At 48.4% G+C, this 14,875-nt stretch overlaps 1 protein-coding gene across 1 annotated transcript in view; it reads left to right on the top strand.

Annotated features, from left to right (window-relative positions):
- The first annotated feature begins 2,437 nt into the window (after nucleotides 1–2,437).
- Nucleotides 2,438–14,875, top strand: part of LOC149455072 (endogenous murine leukemia virus Env polyprotein from Emv-2 locus-like) — a 79,648-nt gene continuing 67,210 nt past the window's right edge. The window contains exons 1-2 of the mRNA XM_089686681.1: nucleotides 2,438–2,954; nucleotides 7,502–7,651. The gene's annotated coding sequence lies outside the window, so the exon portion shown is untranslated. The remainder of the gene's footprint in view (nucleotides 2,955–7,501; nucleotides 7,652–14,875) is intronic.

A 14,875-nucleotide genomic window follows, 5' to 3' on the forward strand; every position in this document is an offset into this window, starting at 1 on the left:
GGTGAAGTCTCCCTCCAGTGGGGTCACATAAACAGGAAGTGAGGGGAAGTCTTCCTCCAGTGGGGTCACAAGGATAGGAAGTGAGAGGAAGTTTCTCGTCAGTGGGGTTACAGGGACAGGAAGTAAGTGGAAGCCTCCCTCTGATGGGAACACCGAGAAAAGAAGTGAGGGGAAGTCTCCCTCTGGTGGGGTCACAGGGACAGAAAGTGAGGGGAAGTCTCCTTCTAGTGCAATCACAGAGACACGAAGTGAGGGAAAATCTCCCTCCGGTGGGCTCACAGAAACAGTAAGTGAGGGGAAAGTTTCCCTCCAGTGGGTCACAGGAGCAGGAAGCCTCTCTCCAGTAGTGTAACAGGGACACAAAGTTGGGGGAAGTCTCCCTTCAGTGGGGTCACAGAAACAGGAAGTCTTCCCTCAGTGGTGTCACAGGGGCAGGAAGTGAGAGGAAGTTGCCCTCCAGTGGGGTCACAGGGACAGGAAGTGAGGGGAAGTCTCCCCTTGGTGGGATCACAAAAACATGAAATGAGGGAAAGTCTCCCTCCGGTGGGGTCACAGGGACAATAAGTGAGGGGAAGTCTCCCTCTGGTGGGGGTCACAGAGACAGGAAGAGAGGGGAGATCTCCCTCAAGTGGGGTCACAGAAAAAGGAAGTGAGGGGAAGTCACCCTACAGTGGTGTTACAGAAACAGGAAGTCTCCCTTCAGTGGTGTCACAGAAACAGGAAGTCTCCCTCCAGTGGTGTCACAAAGACAGGAAGTGAGGGGAAGTCTCTCTCCAGTGGTGTCACAGGAACAGGAAGTGAGGGGAAGTCTCCCTCCGGTGGGGTCACAGGGCAGGAAGTGAGGGGAAGTCTCCCTCTAATGATGTCACAGGGACATGAAGTGAGGGAAAATCTCCCTCCAGTGGGGTCACAGAAATAGTAAGTGAGGGGAAATTTCCTTCCAGTGGGTCACAGGAGCAGGAAGTCTCTCACCAGTAGTGTCACAGGAACAGGAAGTGAGGGGAAGTCTTCCTTCATTGGGGGGTCACAGAAACAGGAAGTCTTCCTTCAGAGGTGTCACAGGGGCAGAAAGTGAGAGGAAGTCGCCCTCCAGTGGTGTCACAGTGACAAGAAGTGAGGGGAAGTCTTCCCATAGTGGAATCACAGACACAGGAAGTGAGGGGAAGTCTCCCTCCCACGGGGTCACAGGGACAAGAAGTGAGGGAAAGTCTCCTTCCGGTGGGGGTCAAAGGGACAGGAAGTGAGGGGAGATCTCCCTCAAGTGGGGTCACAGAAAAAGGAAGTGAGGGGAAGTCACCCTTCAGTGGTGTTAGAGAAACAGGAAGTCTCCCTTCAGTGGTATCACAGAAACAGGAAGTCTCCCTCCGGAGGTGTCACAAAGATAGAAAGTGAGGGGAAGTCTCTCTCCAGTGGTGTCACAGGGACAGGAAGTGAGAGGAAGTCTCCCTCCAGTGGGGTCACAGGGACAGGAAGTGAGAAGTCTCCCTCCTGTGGTGGGGGGGGTCACAGAAACAGGAAGTGAAGGGAAGTCTCCCTCCAGTGAGGTCACAGGGACTATTAGTGATTGGAAGTCTCCCTCTGGAGGTGTCACAGGGACAGGAATTGAGAGGACATCTCCCTCCAGTGGGGTCACAGAAACAGGAATTGAAGGGAAGTCTCCCTCCAGTGAAGTCACAGAAACAGGAAGTCTCCCTTCAGTGGTGTCACAGGGACAGGAAGTGAGGAGAAGTCTCCCTCTAGCAAGGTCACAGAAACAGGAAGTGAAAAGTTTACCTCTTGCGGGATCAAAGGGACAGGTACTATTACATCAGTGTGACAGGAGGGGGGTAGTGTGACAGGAGAGGGGGGAAGTTTGACAGGAGAGGGGGCAGTGTGACAGGTGAGGGGGCATTGTAACAGGTTGGGGGGTGGTGTGACGGGGGGGGGGGGCAGTGTGACTGGTGGAGGAGTCAGTGTGACAAAAGGGGAGGGCAGTGTTACAGGTGGGGGCAATGTAATGGGTCGTGTGACAGGAGGGGGGGCAGTGTGAGAGGTGGGGGGGCAATGTAACAGGTGGGAGGGGGGTGTGACAGAAGGGGGGCAGTGTGACAGGAAGACACACCATACACTCAGGTGCTGGGCGCTGCTGTGGCAGAGAACCAAGAAGCAGTAACCGAAATCAGGGGGCGGAGTTAGGAGGTGGAGCTGGCAGTCACAGCAACCAATGGCTGCCAGAAACACATGGCAGGCTGGATGAGAAGGGCGGTGAGCGGCATATAGAGCAACCAACGCTCCGCATTCTCCTCCCGGCAGCTGCTGAATGCCTGCTTCTCCTCCTCTCCCTTCCACAGGCATTCAGCAGCTGCCGGGAGGAGAATGCGGAGCGTTGGTTGCTCTATATGCCACCCACTGCCCAAGGTGGGTGGGACTGGAGCAGCTGTCAAAGTCCAGCCAATGATTGGACAGTTTAAGAAAGTGGGTGGAGCCCCAGAAACAGCTGTCCGGCCGACTTCAGACATCACTGCTCAGTTTTTACAGCTGGCTTTCTCCTGGCTCTTGCACGCTTCACCAACTGCTGTAGAACTGTTTGTCATGCTCTGAAAGGAGCGCTGAGTCTGTGGTCAGTCCTCCTGTGTCCCAGCTGTATCCTCCCCCTCCAACCAGTGCAGCCTTTCAGAGCGGCCCAGGGAGGCTGACATTTTTAGAACCCCACCTCCATGGGCCAACGGTAGAGACCGACAGTCTCCGAGGCCTGTTCTGCCCACTACAGCACAGAAGTACATCCCTGCTTCCTGTGGATAGAACTACAAAAGGGAATGGCCAAGACTGGTGGCTGGGGGAATAGGAGGAATAGCAGCCACTGATCTTAAAAACAGGAAACCCCTGGGAACTAAAACGGTTTGATTTGAAAATCTTCAGACTACATCAGAGCAACTACTGAGTTAACAAGAAGATAGATGACATATACAGTGAAGGTAGGAAATCAGCAACAAGGACATGTAAAGAAGTTTTTGCCCGAAGTTCTGCTTTTACAGTTTCCTTTGGACCTGATTGAAAATTAATGTTAGTTTTATAAGGATGTTACAACATAACCATGGTTGTAGTGGGTCATGAAGAAGGGACTGTTGAACACTTGGCTTAGATATATACAGCAATAAAAGTTTTTACATTGGTGATATGATCACAGTTATCAGTAACCTCTCTGGGAGTTACATTGGCAGAACATGTGTGTATGGAGTTAATAATCTCCTTTGGACGTCATTCCAGAACATGCCCCCTGCCCCCATCTACAGTGAAACCACCAGTGACTGGTATGATGCCACAGATCGGGTGAGGGAGTCCCAATCTCCAGCCAGTTAGTTGTCACTGATATTCTCTTGCATCAGCCATTCTCTATCTAGTTACTGACATTGTTCGCCTATAACACAAATTGAGGCCTAATTCACCTGGCCTATAAACAAGCACATCTTTAGCATAATCCAGTCATCAAATCCCACTGCTGTGTCTTCCCTAGGGGGGCCAAGCCACACCACTGTCTTCTCTGCAATTGGTTAACATCCATCAAGGGACACTAGTCATTGTTGCCATTTGCTACTGCATCTTAGAGAGGAATTAACTCTTTGTCAATAAGTGCTTCTGCCCACACTTTAAACTGCTTGCATAAAACCTGCATCTTATTTGGTGCCTTAAAGGGGTACTGCCCAAGATAAATACCACTTAAAGGGATAGCACTTGTGCTTGCATAAATCCTTTTGAGGAACTTCCACCTGTTGCAACCTAGGAGATCTGAATTCTTGCAGTGCACCAACTGGGCCATAACAAGTGTGCAGATCTTCCACTGCAATTAAGGGGACATTAGCCTTCCCAATTAAAAAGCTCTTTCCTTACCTTAGACTTGAACCTTCTCATCATCTTCTGAGGTCCCAAGTGAGCTAGCCTTACTCTTTAATAGTTTTCCTTTGCTCACTGGGGACATCTCAGAGTTGAGGCCTTTAGTTAAATTCTGAATTGTAGGACATCCAGAACTGACTGAGATTTTTGTTATATGTGTGCTGACTGTTGCTTAAAGTTACAAGAATGATAACTGTTATTATTTTCACCCCTGTAATTTTGTGCTGCTTTACTGTGCTCATACTTGACTCTAACCTGTGTGTGAGTCTATTTTCAGGTAATATTGAGTGAGATTACTCTGGCCATAAGTGTACGGTGGTGTCAGCAGGGTTTGGGATTTCAGAGTGGGGTCAAGAGTGACAGGGAGCTTGAAAATAACTCAGTGACCCTTAAGGGGGTAGTGCTACAGGTAAATGTTTTCCTTACAGTTATAATGTCTCTACTTGAGAACTGACATGTGGCATCCCTGCTTGGCTTGCTGCCTCCTGGAGATAGCTCTTTATTATTTTATAGGGCATAGACACTACTGTCTCCTCTTAAGGGTTAGGTGGGTAGCCACCAGTTGGACCTGGTGGAAATGTTTATGCCTTGCTGCCTTGGGCCCCAGGAGTGTGTTTTTTAGCTAAATCCAGTCTGCTACCAAACCTCCAAATTGGTGAGTCCTCTCTACTAGTGGGATTGGACATATTCTGTAGCCCTACATCTCAGGAGGACTAGATCCCTGCTTACATTTTCCCATTTTTTCAATTTCTCTCTGCCTATTTCCTTTCATACTCTTTTTTTTCATCTCCCTCCCTCCATTTTTTGTCCAGGGATCTCGCTTCCTCATTTTCTGCACCAAATGGTGGGAAGTTTTATTTTGTTCATAAATGGATTTACTCAGATTTACATCGCTTAATGTCAGTGACGTCAATCTACCTGAGAAGCATTCTAGGCTGCTATCAAACCTGGCTATGATGCAAATTCAGGTAGTTTTCCCGCAGGAAACCCACTTTAAGAGTGACAGGATTTCTCATCTTGCTAAGGCATTAGTATTTTGATAGCCCGGCCTGTTCCCCGGACCTTTATTTCTCAACATACAGATGAACATAGCCATTTTCTTTTTGTTAAGGAAAAGATTGGTGAAGTTCTGATTATATTCATCAATGTATACTTTCCCAACTCAGATCACTTGGGCTTCCTGCAATGTGTCTCGCAAGGTTTTGCTGAATTTGGAGAGAGCCTGATGGTCTTCATGGGGAGGGGGGGAGGAGACTTCAATTTGCATATGGCCCCTTGCTTGATGTCTCTCAAGGTGCGTTGCATCTTTCTTCACTTACTGAAAGAAACTCAAACTTGAGCTCCATTTGCACCAGTTTGTGGATACCTGGCTATTCCAACACCCATCAAGTCATGATATCAGGTCCCCTTGTTAAAGTCACGTGATCGGGGACAAAACTCAACGAGAAGTCAGCGTTTATTACAGCAGTGGTATACATCACTCCAGGACTCTGCAGATTGTGGGGCACTCTGGTAACACTTTCAGGGCCCTTGGTTGCTATTGTGTCACATGTTTTTTCACAAGATCTTGCATCATGCTGGAGCATATACTGCTGTGATTGATTGTAGCTGACTTGGAAGGCACAGATTCCTTGGGATTGTGGAGATATTCATTGGATGCTTTTCATACTTGGTGTGGTCTGGCACCTGCCACATGTGAGTGCATATGTGGAAGTTTTTGTGATAAATAAAGCTTTTTAAAGCGTAAACACTATGTTAAGTTTTTTGTTCATGAGGATTACTACCGATGAAGGGTGTTCTTTGGAGTGAGCCATTGGGATTCATTACTAATCAAGTTGATCTTCAGAGTCCACTTTGGGACCAAAAGTGCAGATAGAGTAAGCATAATATATGTAAGGTCACAATGCTGGAGGTGAGCAGACATCTGGTGGAGGAATTGTGCACTCTTTCTGCGTTTTGGAGCACCAGGTGTTCATAGGAGGAAGGATATTTCATTCAGAAGCAATTTTATTGGTACTTTAATATTATTATTATCACTTATAGTATTCACTATTTTATTTTTGATGTGTAGCGCTGCACAGTATTATTTGTTATTCATTTATTGATTTTGCCCACATATGAGATAGGGTTTTTATGTTATAGTAGCTACTTATATATTTGTGTGTGCCATATTTATACACCTTTAGAAGATTTTTTCACTATATTTAAACCCATCAAGTCATGATTACACCTTGTCAGGGAACGAGAAGATCGCCGCGGCGCACGAATCTGCTCATGCGTAGGATCCCGACAAGACGTACAGGCAGCCGGGCACTAGGACCCAGGCGCACCTGTCACCAATGACTGCGCCGGGCAGGCACTAGGACCCAGGCACGCCTGTCAGCGTCGGGCAGGCTATTTAAACCAGCTCTTGCAGTGCTCACATTGCCATATGGTCTTGTTCCTGTTTATCCTGTTTCTGTGAGAGTATCCTGTTGTTGCCGAACCCTGCGTGATCCTGATTACTGCTGACCATCTCCTGCCCTGACTCCTGGCTCGTTTGACCATTCTTCTGCATGTACCCGATTATCCGATCTCCTGCTGCTGAACCTGGTTTGTGCCCTGATGATTCTCTGCCTGCTGCTCTGTTCCATTCTGCCTCCATTGATACCGACCCGGCCTGTCTGACTCTGCTACTGTTCACAGTGTGTTCCGTCCATCCATCATGCACGGATCCATCCGTTACTGTCAAGGCCTGCTCAGCCTCCTCATATCAGGCTCTTATCCAGCTACGTGCCACTGGCAGTTTCCTCTACTACAGCTGGGTGTACCCAGGGGCCGCGACCTGGTCTCAGCCTGCTCCAAGTCCATCCCCACCATCAGGGGCTCTGGTGAACAAGCAGACTTTGCGCCCTGGAGAATCCCGGTCTGTGGATCCATAGAGCAACCGTCGGTAGGTACGTGACACACCTACTTTTAGTACTCGGTTACTTTTTCATTCATCACAAGGATCCAATGTATCTTCTGCCACCATTGATTTCATGATTTTTTTTAGACCATGCTCCCATCCATCTGACCATGGTTATCATCCCTTTTGCAGCAAATAGGAAACTATGGTGTAGGTTACCAGGTGTAGCAGTAGTAGTATATTGTATATATTGAAAACACATACTGTTTATTCTTGGACAGGCCAGTGACAAGACCACTTTACACATCAAAAGAATTCTTTGCTATGTTAATTTTATACAAGCTCACCTTGGTATTTGGGGAATAGCCTGTTTACCTAATTAGACATTTCAAAGGGTATTATTATTATACAGGATTTATATAGCACCAAGAGTTTGCTCAGCGCTGTACATTATAATGGGAGACAGTACACGAGACAGTACAGTAACAATACGATTCAATACACGAGGGGTTCGAGGGCCCTGCTCCTAGGAGCTTACAATCTAGGAGGGAGGGGATAGTGGTACAGGAGGAAATAGCTGTGGGGGATGGAGTGGTAGGAAGAGTGGAGGAGTTCAGTAATTAGCTGAGGGTGGGGTAGGCTTCCCTGAAGAGAGGTTTTCAGAGTGCGCCTAAAGGTGAGGAGAGTAAGTGATAGTCTGATGGATTAGGGTAGGGAGTAAATACGATTTCTCCTCCACTGTAGGACCCAGGCCGGTGGCAAGTAGATGAAGAAGGCATGGCCTTAGAAACACGTCAGCTGTACTGAGTGTCTACCCCCAGGATGGGATTCGTGCTGGCTTCTTGTCTCTGAAGTCCTTTGGAGGACTTACGTGCCTGATTTTATTCGCTGTTTGTGAGTACCATTCCTTTATCAATATATTTTGGTTACTGAGGTAATGCGCAAGGTTGGTGTGCTTCTCGTTTTTCTTTCAATTTGCAGTGTTGGGGTAGGGAGTTCCAGAGGATCGGGGAAGCCCTGGAGAAGTCCTGGAGTTGGGCATGGGAGGAGGAGACCAGGGAATTAGACAGTAGGAGGTCTTGTGAGGAGCGGAGAGTACATTTTGGGTGGTATTTGGATACCAGATCAGTGATGTAGTTTAGGGCAGTATTATGAACAGCTTTATACATCAATGTTAGCATTTTGAATTTTATCCGTTGGGCAATCGGAAGCCAGTGGAGGGATTGGCAGAGAGGGGTGGCGGATACGGAGCGGTTAGTAAGGTGGATGAGTCTGGCCGCAGCATTCAAGATAGACTGAAGCGGGGATAGTCTGCGGTGAGGTAAGCCGATGAGGAGGGAGTTACAGTAGTTGAGGCGTGATATAATGAGGGAGTGAATGAGTTGCTTAGTGGTTTCCGGGGTTAGGAATGGACGTATTTTGGAGATGTTGCAGAGGTGAAGTCTACATGAGCTTGTGAGCGAATGGACCTGGGGCTGGAAGGACAGATTGGAGTCTAGGATGACACCTTGTACTCTGGCTTGAGGGGAGAGACTGATGGTGGTGTTGTTGGTCTTGATGGAGAAGTCGGGGGGAGCGTGGGCTGGGGGGAAAACTAGGAGCTCAGTTTTGGAAAGATTTAGTTTGAGGAAGTGGAGTGACATCCAATCCGATATGTCGCTCAGTAGGCTTGTGATACGGGTGGAGACTGAAGGGGTGAGGTGGGGGGTAGAGAGATAGATTTGCATGTCGTTGGCATAGAGATGGTAGTTGAAGCCATGAGAGTGTATCAATTGGCCAAGGGAGGAGGTGTAGATGGAGAAGAGAAGGGGCCCGAGGACAGAACCTTGAGGGACCCCAACAGAGAGGGGGAGTGAAGAGGAGGTGGCAGCATTATAGGTAACACTGAAGGAGCGCTGTGATAGATGATAGGAAGAGAGCCAGGAGAGAGCGGAGTCTTTGAGGCCAAGTCAGAGTGTAGTTTTTTGAGGAGGAGGGGGTGGTCAACCGTGTCGAAAGCCGCAGAGAGGTCGAAGAGTAGGAGCACTGAATAGTGGCCATTAGCTTTGGCGGTTAGCAGGTCGTTGGTGAGTTTAAGTAGGGCAGTTTTGGTGGAGTGTTGGGGGCAGAAGCCAGATTGTAGGGGATCAAGGAGGTTGTTGTCGGTGAGGTGGGAACTCAGGCGATTATAGACTAGGCGCTTTAGGAGTTTGAATGTAAATGGCAGAAGGGAGATGGGTCTAAGGTTGTTCAGGTCGGTGGGATCCATGGAGGGTTTTTTAAGTATGGGAGTGATGTGCGCGTGTTTTAGAGGGGAGGGGGATGTGTCAGTAGAGAGGGAAAGATTAAAGATGCGTGTGAGGGAGCGTAGGATGAAGAGGGTGATCGTAGGAGTTGTGAGGGGACAGGGTCAAGGGGGCAGGTGGTGAGGTGGGCTTCAGAGAAGACCATAGTGACCTCTTCAGTGGTGGCGAGGTTGAAGGAGTGGAGTGTTGAGGGGGTTTTAGTGTGAGGAATGCTAGGTGGGGTTGGAGTCTGGGCAGTGGCGAGGTTGAAGGAGTGGAGTGTTGAGGGGGTTTTAGTGTGAGGGATGCTAGGTGGGGTGGAAGTTTGAGCAGTGGCGATGTCCCTACGAATTGCGTCGATCTTGTTTTTGAAGTGGTTAGGAATCTCGTGGGCGATGAGTGAGGTACTGGGTAGAGGTGGGGGCGAAGAGAGTAGAGAGTCAAAAGTAGAGAAGAGCCAGCGAGGACTGGAGGAGAAGGTATTAATGAGGGTAACAAAGTAGGCTTGCTTGGCAGCATGAAGGAAGGAGGTGTAGGTTAGGAAGGCAGATTTATATCAGGTGAACGCTTGTTGGGATCTGGTTTCGCGCCAGTGGTCAGGGCAGGACAGGGGAAGGATACTGTCGTAAAGTTGGTCAGCAGCAGAGTGGAAAGGGACAGGGTTCAGGTTGCGGAGGTTTCTGCTGGTGATAGTTTGACGTTTGGAGGGATAGGTGTTTGAGGACGAGGAGACTGTGAAGGTGATGAGATTGTGATCAGAGAGGGGAAAATGGGGTGTTTGAGAGGTTATAGGGAGTACAGTGGTGGGAGAAGACAAGGTCTAAGGTATTTCCGTCAAAATTAGTGGAGGACTGAATACACTGTGCTAGCTCAAAAGAAGAGGTTACGTGGAGGAGTTGGGATGTAGCTTGGTTATTTACGTTAATAGGGATGTTGAAGTCTCGGAGGATGATAGTGGGTACCTCAGAGGAGAGAAAGTAGGGTAGCCAGGCGGCGAAGTCGTCGAGAAAGCGGAACACGGGGCCAGGAGGCCGGTAGATCACTGCAATCCTCAGAGGTTGGAGAGAATAGCCGGATGCAGTGGGTCTCGAAAGAAGAGAAGGATAGAGAGGGAGGGTTAGGGAGGACTTGAAAGGTGCTTAGAGGTGACAGAAGTAGACCAACCCCGCCTCCTTTTTGGCCGCTGGGCCTGGGTGAGTGGGTCAAGGTGAGGCCTCCATAGGAGAGTGCTGCGGGGGAGGCAGTGTCAGCTGCTTGGAGCCAGGTTTCGCTCAGGGCAAGAAGGTTAAGAGAGTGGAACACGAAGAGGTCATGGATAGAGGTGAGTTTATTGCAGACTGAACGGGCGTTCCAGAGTACACAGGAGAACGGGAGGGTGGTTTTGGGGAGCAAGGGGACAGATATAAGATTGAGGGGATTGCGGTGATTCCCGGGGGAAAGAGGATGTCTTGTGTGTGGGCGAAGTAGAGGAGGACCAGGGTTCGGGGAGATATCCCCAGAGGTTAGGAGGAGAAGAAGGGTGAGGAAGGTGGCATGTGAGCGGGATGTATACGGGTGTGTGCACGTGATGAGAGCAGTAATGAGGAGATGGGAGCAGTGAGGGAGAGATGTATAGGTTTTTGGGTGGAGCAGAGGGACGGAGAAGTGAGGTTTTGGGAACACAAAAAGGACTATGAAGAGGAGTAGAGGAGGCATTTAAGGGTGTAGGGAGTGGGGATTGGGTATGGAGAGATGGTTTCCAGGGGCGCTTGATTGCAGATTGTCTAGCGTGCAGTAGAGTTACTTGTTGTAGTATCTTTCTGCAGCTAGAGTTCTTGTCCTTTGGGTCAAGCTGGGCTGGGGTCGGCGTGAGTGGGGTCTGGGTGGTCGGATCTGGAGCGTTGTGTGACAGTTTCTTTTCCTTTGGGTCATGCTGGGCTGGGGTCGGCGTGAGTGGTGTCTAGGTGGTCAGATCTGGAGCGTTGTGTGGCTGTTTCTTGCGGGAGGATGTTCGTGCTTTTGTGGAGACTTGCTTGGCAGGGTTCAGGGTCCAGGTGGAAGTTCCAGGTTGTAGGATGAGGGTTGGCTTGAGGAAGAGAGGGATGGGTGACAGTTGTAGAATTGATGTCCTTTGAAGCCAATGCACCAGGCCACGGGTAACCCCTGGTGACAAGGCCGTGGGTGTCCGTGGGGAAGACCGCCGGGGTGAGGATGGATGGAGATGGAGGGATGAGGATGGATGGAGGTGGCTTGTCTGGGTGCAGGGGTGGGGATGGAGGTGGATGGAGATGGAGATGGCTTACCGGATGCAGGGGACGCTGTAGGGAGCCTCTGGAGTTCACTGCTGCCCGGGTGGAGACCTGGGTACATTGTTTACATGTTTAAGGATGATAAAGCATGTGATGTGACCATACAATAAGTATTTATTGATGGTAATTAGACTTGTGTACCTGTTAAACACTATAATGACTTTAATTGTTATTTACAGTAATGGCAAGTGAAGTCTTTTTATGTAAGATCAAAAGTGTTTTGTCAGCCAATCAGAAACCCTTCCAGTAAACTATATCAAGTGAAGTTTTTTGGGTGGGAGGGAGCTGCTTCTTTTCATTAATATGGAAGCACAGGTATAGGTCATAACTCGCATTATTGCACGCATGGAAGCTACCTAGGTGCATATTATAGATTGGACATATGCTGGACGGTGTAGTATCTCCATGTTTGATATGAAGTATCTTAAATGGGACTCTGAGGGCTGTTGTTCATTGTAATATCTCTCTGGAAAAGAACTGTTGGACTAGTTGCTGCGGGAAAGTACATTTATAAATAAATCATCCTCCAAGTTGATATAAGACAACAGATTTGTTTTATGGACTGTTTCTGTGTGGACCTCCTAATTAACATAAGACAATGCCAGGGACCTCTTTATAAAGCATGTTGCCATCTGAAAGAAGCAATATTCTCCCCAATGTCAGACTTTATATGCACAAATTCGTAATTTGGAATCTCTCTATAAAAAGTCTCTTGCCTCTGTGGTGCACCATGGACTCTTGGCCCATCATTAGCAACTGAACTCTCCCTTATTTGATGATCTTAAGCAAAACAAATGTGAAGGTATGTAGGTCCTTCTATGAGTTTTCTGACAAACTGAGCCATTTGTTGGTGAGAGTCATCAGAAGCCCACAACAGAAAACCTACATTTCCTCCATCTCTTCCCCATCAGAAACAAAACACATGTCTGGTTCCATAGCTCGGGAATTTCAATAAAAGTATACAATTTACCATCATCTTCCAATGGCCAAGCAAACTGCTTCAGAGTAATTTCTTCAGGCCTTGGGTGGAGGATTAAGAATCTCTTGAGATCCTCATCTCAGATGTGAAACTTCGTGTGGCTATTGCATTAGCTAAATCAGGTAAATCCTGATGGCTTGTCATCAATGTATTATAAAACCTTTAGAGACAGTCTCACACCTTATTTTTTACAAGTTTTCAATTCATAGTAGACAGGAGGTCTCTCCTGAGAGATTCCCTCAGGACACATATTACGGTGCTGTCAGGGAAGGCTTGCCCATAGTATGAATGGTGCTGCGAGGCGTATATGTGGCGCAGGCTAGCAGGTAATTATGCAGATGTGCACACTATTCTGACCATGGCTTGCCTCTGGAATCTGCCTTCACCTCCTGCCTTACCTGATCTGCTCCTCCACTGCTGACCAAGTGCTCATTGACTGGTTCCCTGCCTACCTGGTCCCCATCAGCCTGCTCAGCACTGGCAACCTGTCACCTGCCATCTTCCAGCCAAGAATCAGTATGTTGTCTGCTAACACCCACCCGCTATCTGCTGTCTCTGCCACCTGGCTCATCTCTGGCAAAGCACCAGCCACCTAACCCTGCAGTCTGCTGGATAAGCTCCAGGCACTCATACTTCACTGTGCTCTTAAGCTACTGTCTCACTACCAGTGGGCCTTAAGCTGGAGCTGTAAGAGAGGCCTTCCTCTTCATGTCAGGCTCTACCACCAGGTACATGACAGAATCAGACAGCTGTGTCCAAACCTGCTGGAGGAGCCTCCCCACTGGATGGGATCTGCCAGCACTTTGCTGTCTTCACACAAGCAGTCAAGACTCTGCAACAAGGATATGTCCAGCTTGAGGAATGTACAGTCATTGGCTACATCCACAAGTCCATCTGCTTCTACCACTGCTTCATCTACCACTGCTTAAACAGAAACTCCTGCTACCTCCAAAGTAGTGATGTTACCTCCTGCATCCAGAGTGCCTACTCCTAAGAGGTTTTCCAGTAATCAAAGTAAATTTAGAGAGTACCATAATGAGTATCAACTTTACTTCACTCTGCAACCACAGACAGGCTCTTGAGAACCACAGGCTCTTGAGTCAACTACAGTGGGATTCATAATTTCTTTGCTGAAAGGCGAACCCAGGACTTATTGGTGGCTAGAAGACAATGCACAGCTACAAACAATGTCTTCCTATTTCAATGCTATGGCCTAGTTGTATGACCACCCACAGCAAACCACCACAACAGAAACTGCCCTTCACGCACTGCAGAGGGGCAGCAGAGTAGCCAAGGACTGTTACTGATTTCAGATGCTGGAGCACAGATACCAGCTGGAATAACACAGCCATATGACACCAGTTCTGCCTTGGTCTCTCAGAGGCTTTAACGAGCTACCAAATTCATTGGAAGCCTTGATCAGCTTGTCAATCTAGATTGGCCATCGGCTCCGTGACCACAGGTTGGAGATCCATCCTGTTGGATGCTACCCAGAGTTCCAGCATCTCCTAGCTCTGCTCCTAGTAGCTTCACTCCTCCTGTACCTGAAGCACTGGAGCCCATGCAACTAGGCCTGTTGCATTGCTCACTGTCACCGGAGGAATGCCAACGCCGCCAACAGAACAACCTCTGCCTGTACTGTGGGGAAGCTGGTCACTATGTGTGAACCTGCTCTGCAAAGCTCCGTGAGTGTCTGTCCATTTCTCCTGTTAGCCAATCACCTTTGTTTGCCAGCTCAACTCATATAGCGCTTCCTATCTCGTTACATCTTCCAGTGTCCTCAATTATTGACACTGGGGCTTGCAGTTGCTTCATTGGGTTGGCCTTTGCTGCATAGCAGTGAATACCACTACAGTCCATAGACTGTGGTGGTATTCATGCTATGCAGCAAAGGCCAACCCGATGAAGCAACTGCAAGCCCCAGTGTCAATCATTGAGGACACTGGACTTTCTGTGTATTTGGCAGACAGGTCTTGTGTTAAATTGAGACTTGTGACTCTAGAGACCCCTCCACTGCTGGTCATCACTTCCACTTGCCATAAAGAACTGTTATGTCTGTATTCTATTTACTAACCTTTGTTCCCTGTCATCCTGGGCCTACCCTGGTTACAGGCTCATAATCCGCATGCCCACTGAATTTCTGAAAGAGTCAAATTCCATTTGTCATACTGCCAGGAATATTGTCCTATAGAATCACCACTTTTACCAGAAATTCTGCTATGCATGGACTCAGATATTAAACTACACCAAGCAGTTCCAGAGGCATATCATGAATACCTGGCCCTATACTGCCCAGTTGAGTTGCTTCTCTGGGCTGTAATTCCTTTTGGGTGCATCTTTGCTCTATCAGAATATGAATTGTGAGCCCTAAAGGAACACATTGATGAAAATCTTCAGAAGGGATTCATCCGCCCCCCCAATTCTCCCGCTGGTGCGGGAAAGGAGGGATCACTCCCTTCGGACTTACATGGACTACCGGGAACTTAATAAGATCACAGTAAAGAACCATTACCCTCTTCCCCTGGTACCTGAACTTTTCCAGAGACTTAGATCCTCAAATATCTTCATTAAATTGAACCTGCAGAGG

The sequence above is a fragment of the Staurois parvus genome, unplaced genomic scaffold (assembly GCF_062004578.1).
Source record: "Staurois parvus isolate SC_StPar_1 unplaced genomic scaffold, SC_StPar_1.0 ptg000406l, whole genome shotgun sequence".
In the NCBI taxonomy this organism is placed as follows: Eukaryota; Metazoa; Chordata; class Amphibia; order Anura; family Ranidae; genus Staurois; species Staurois parvus.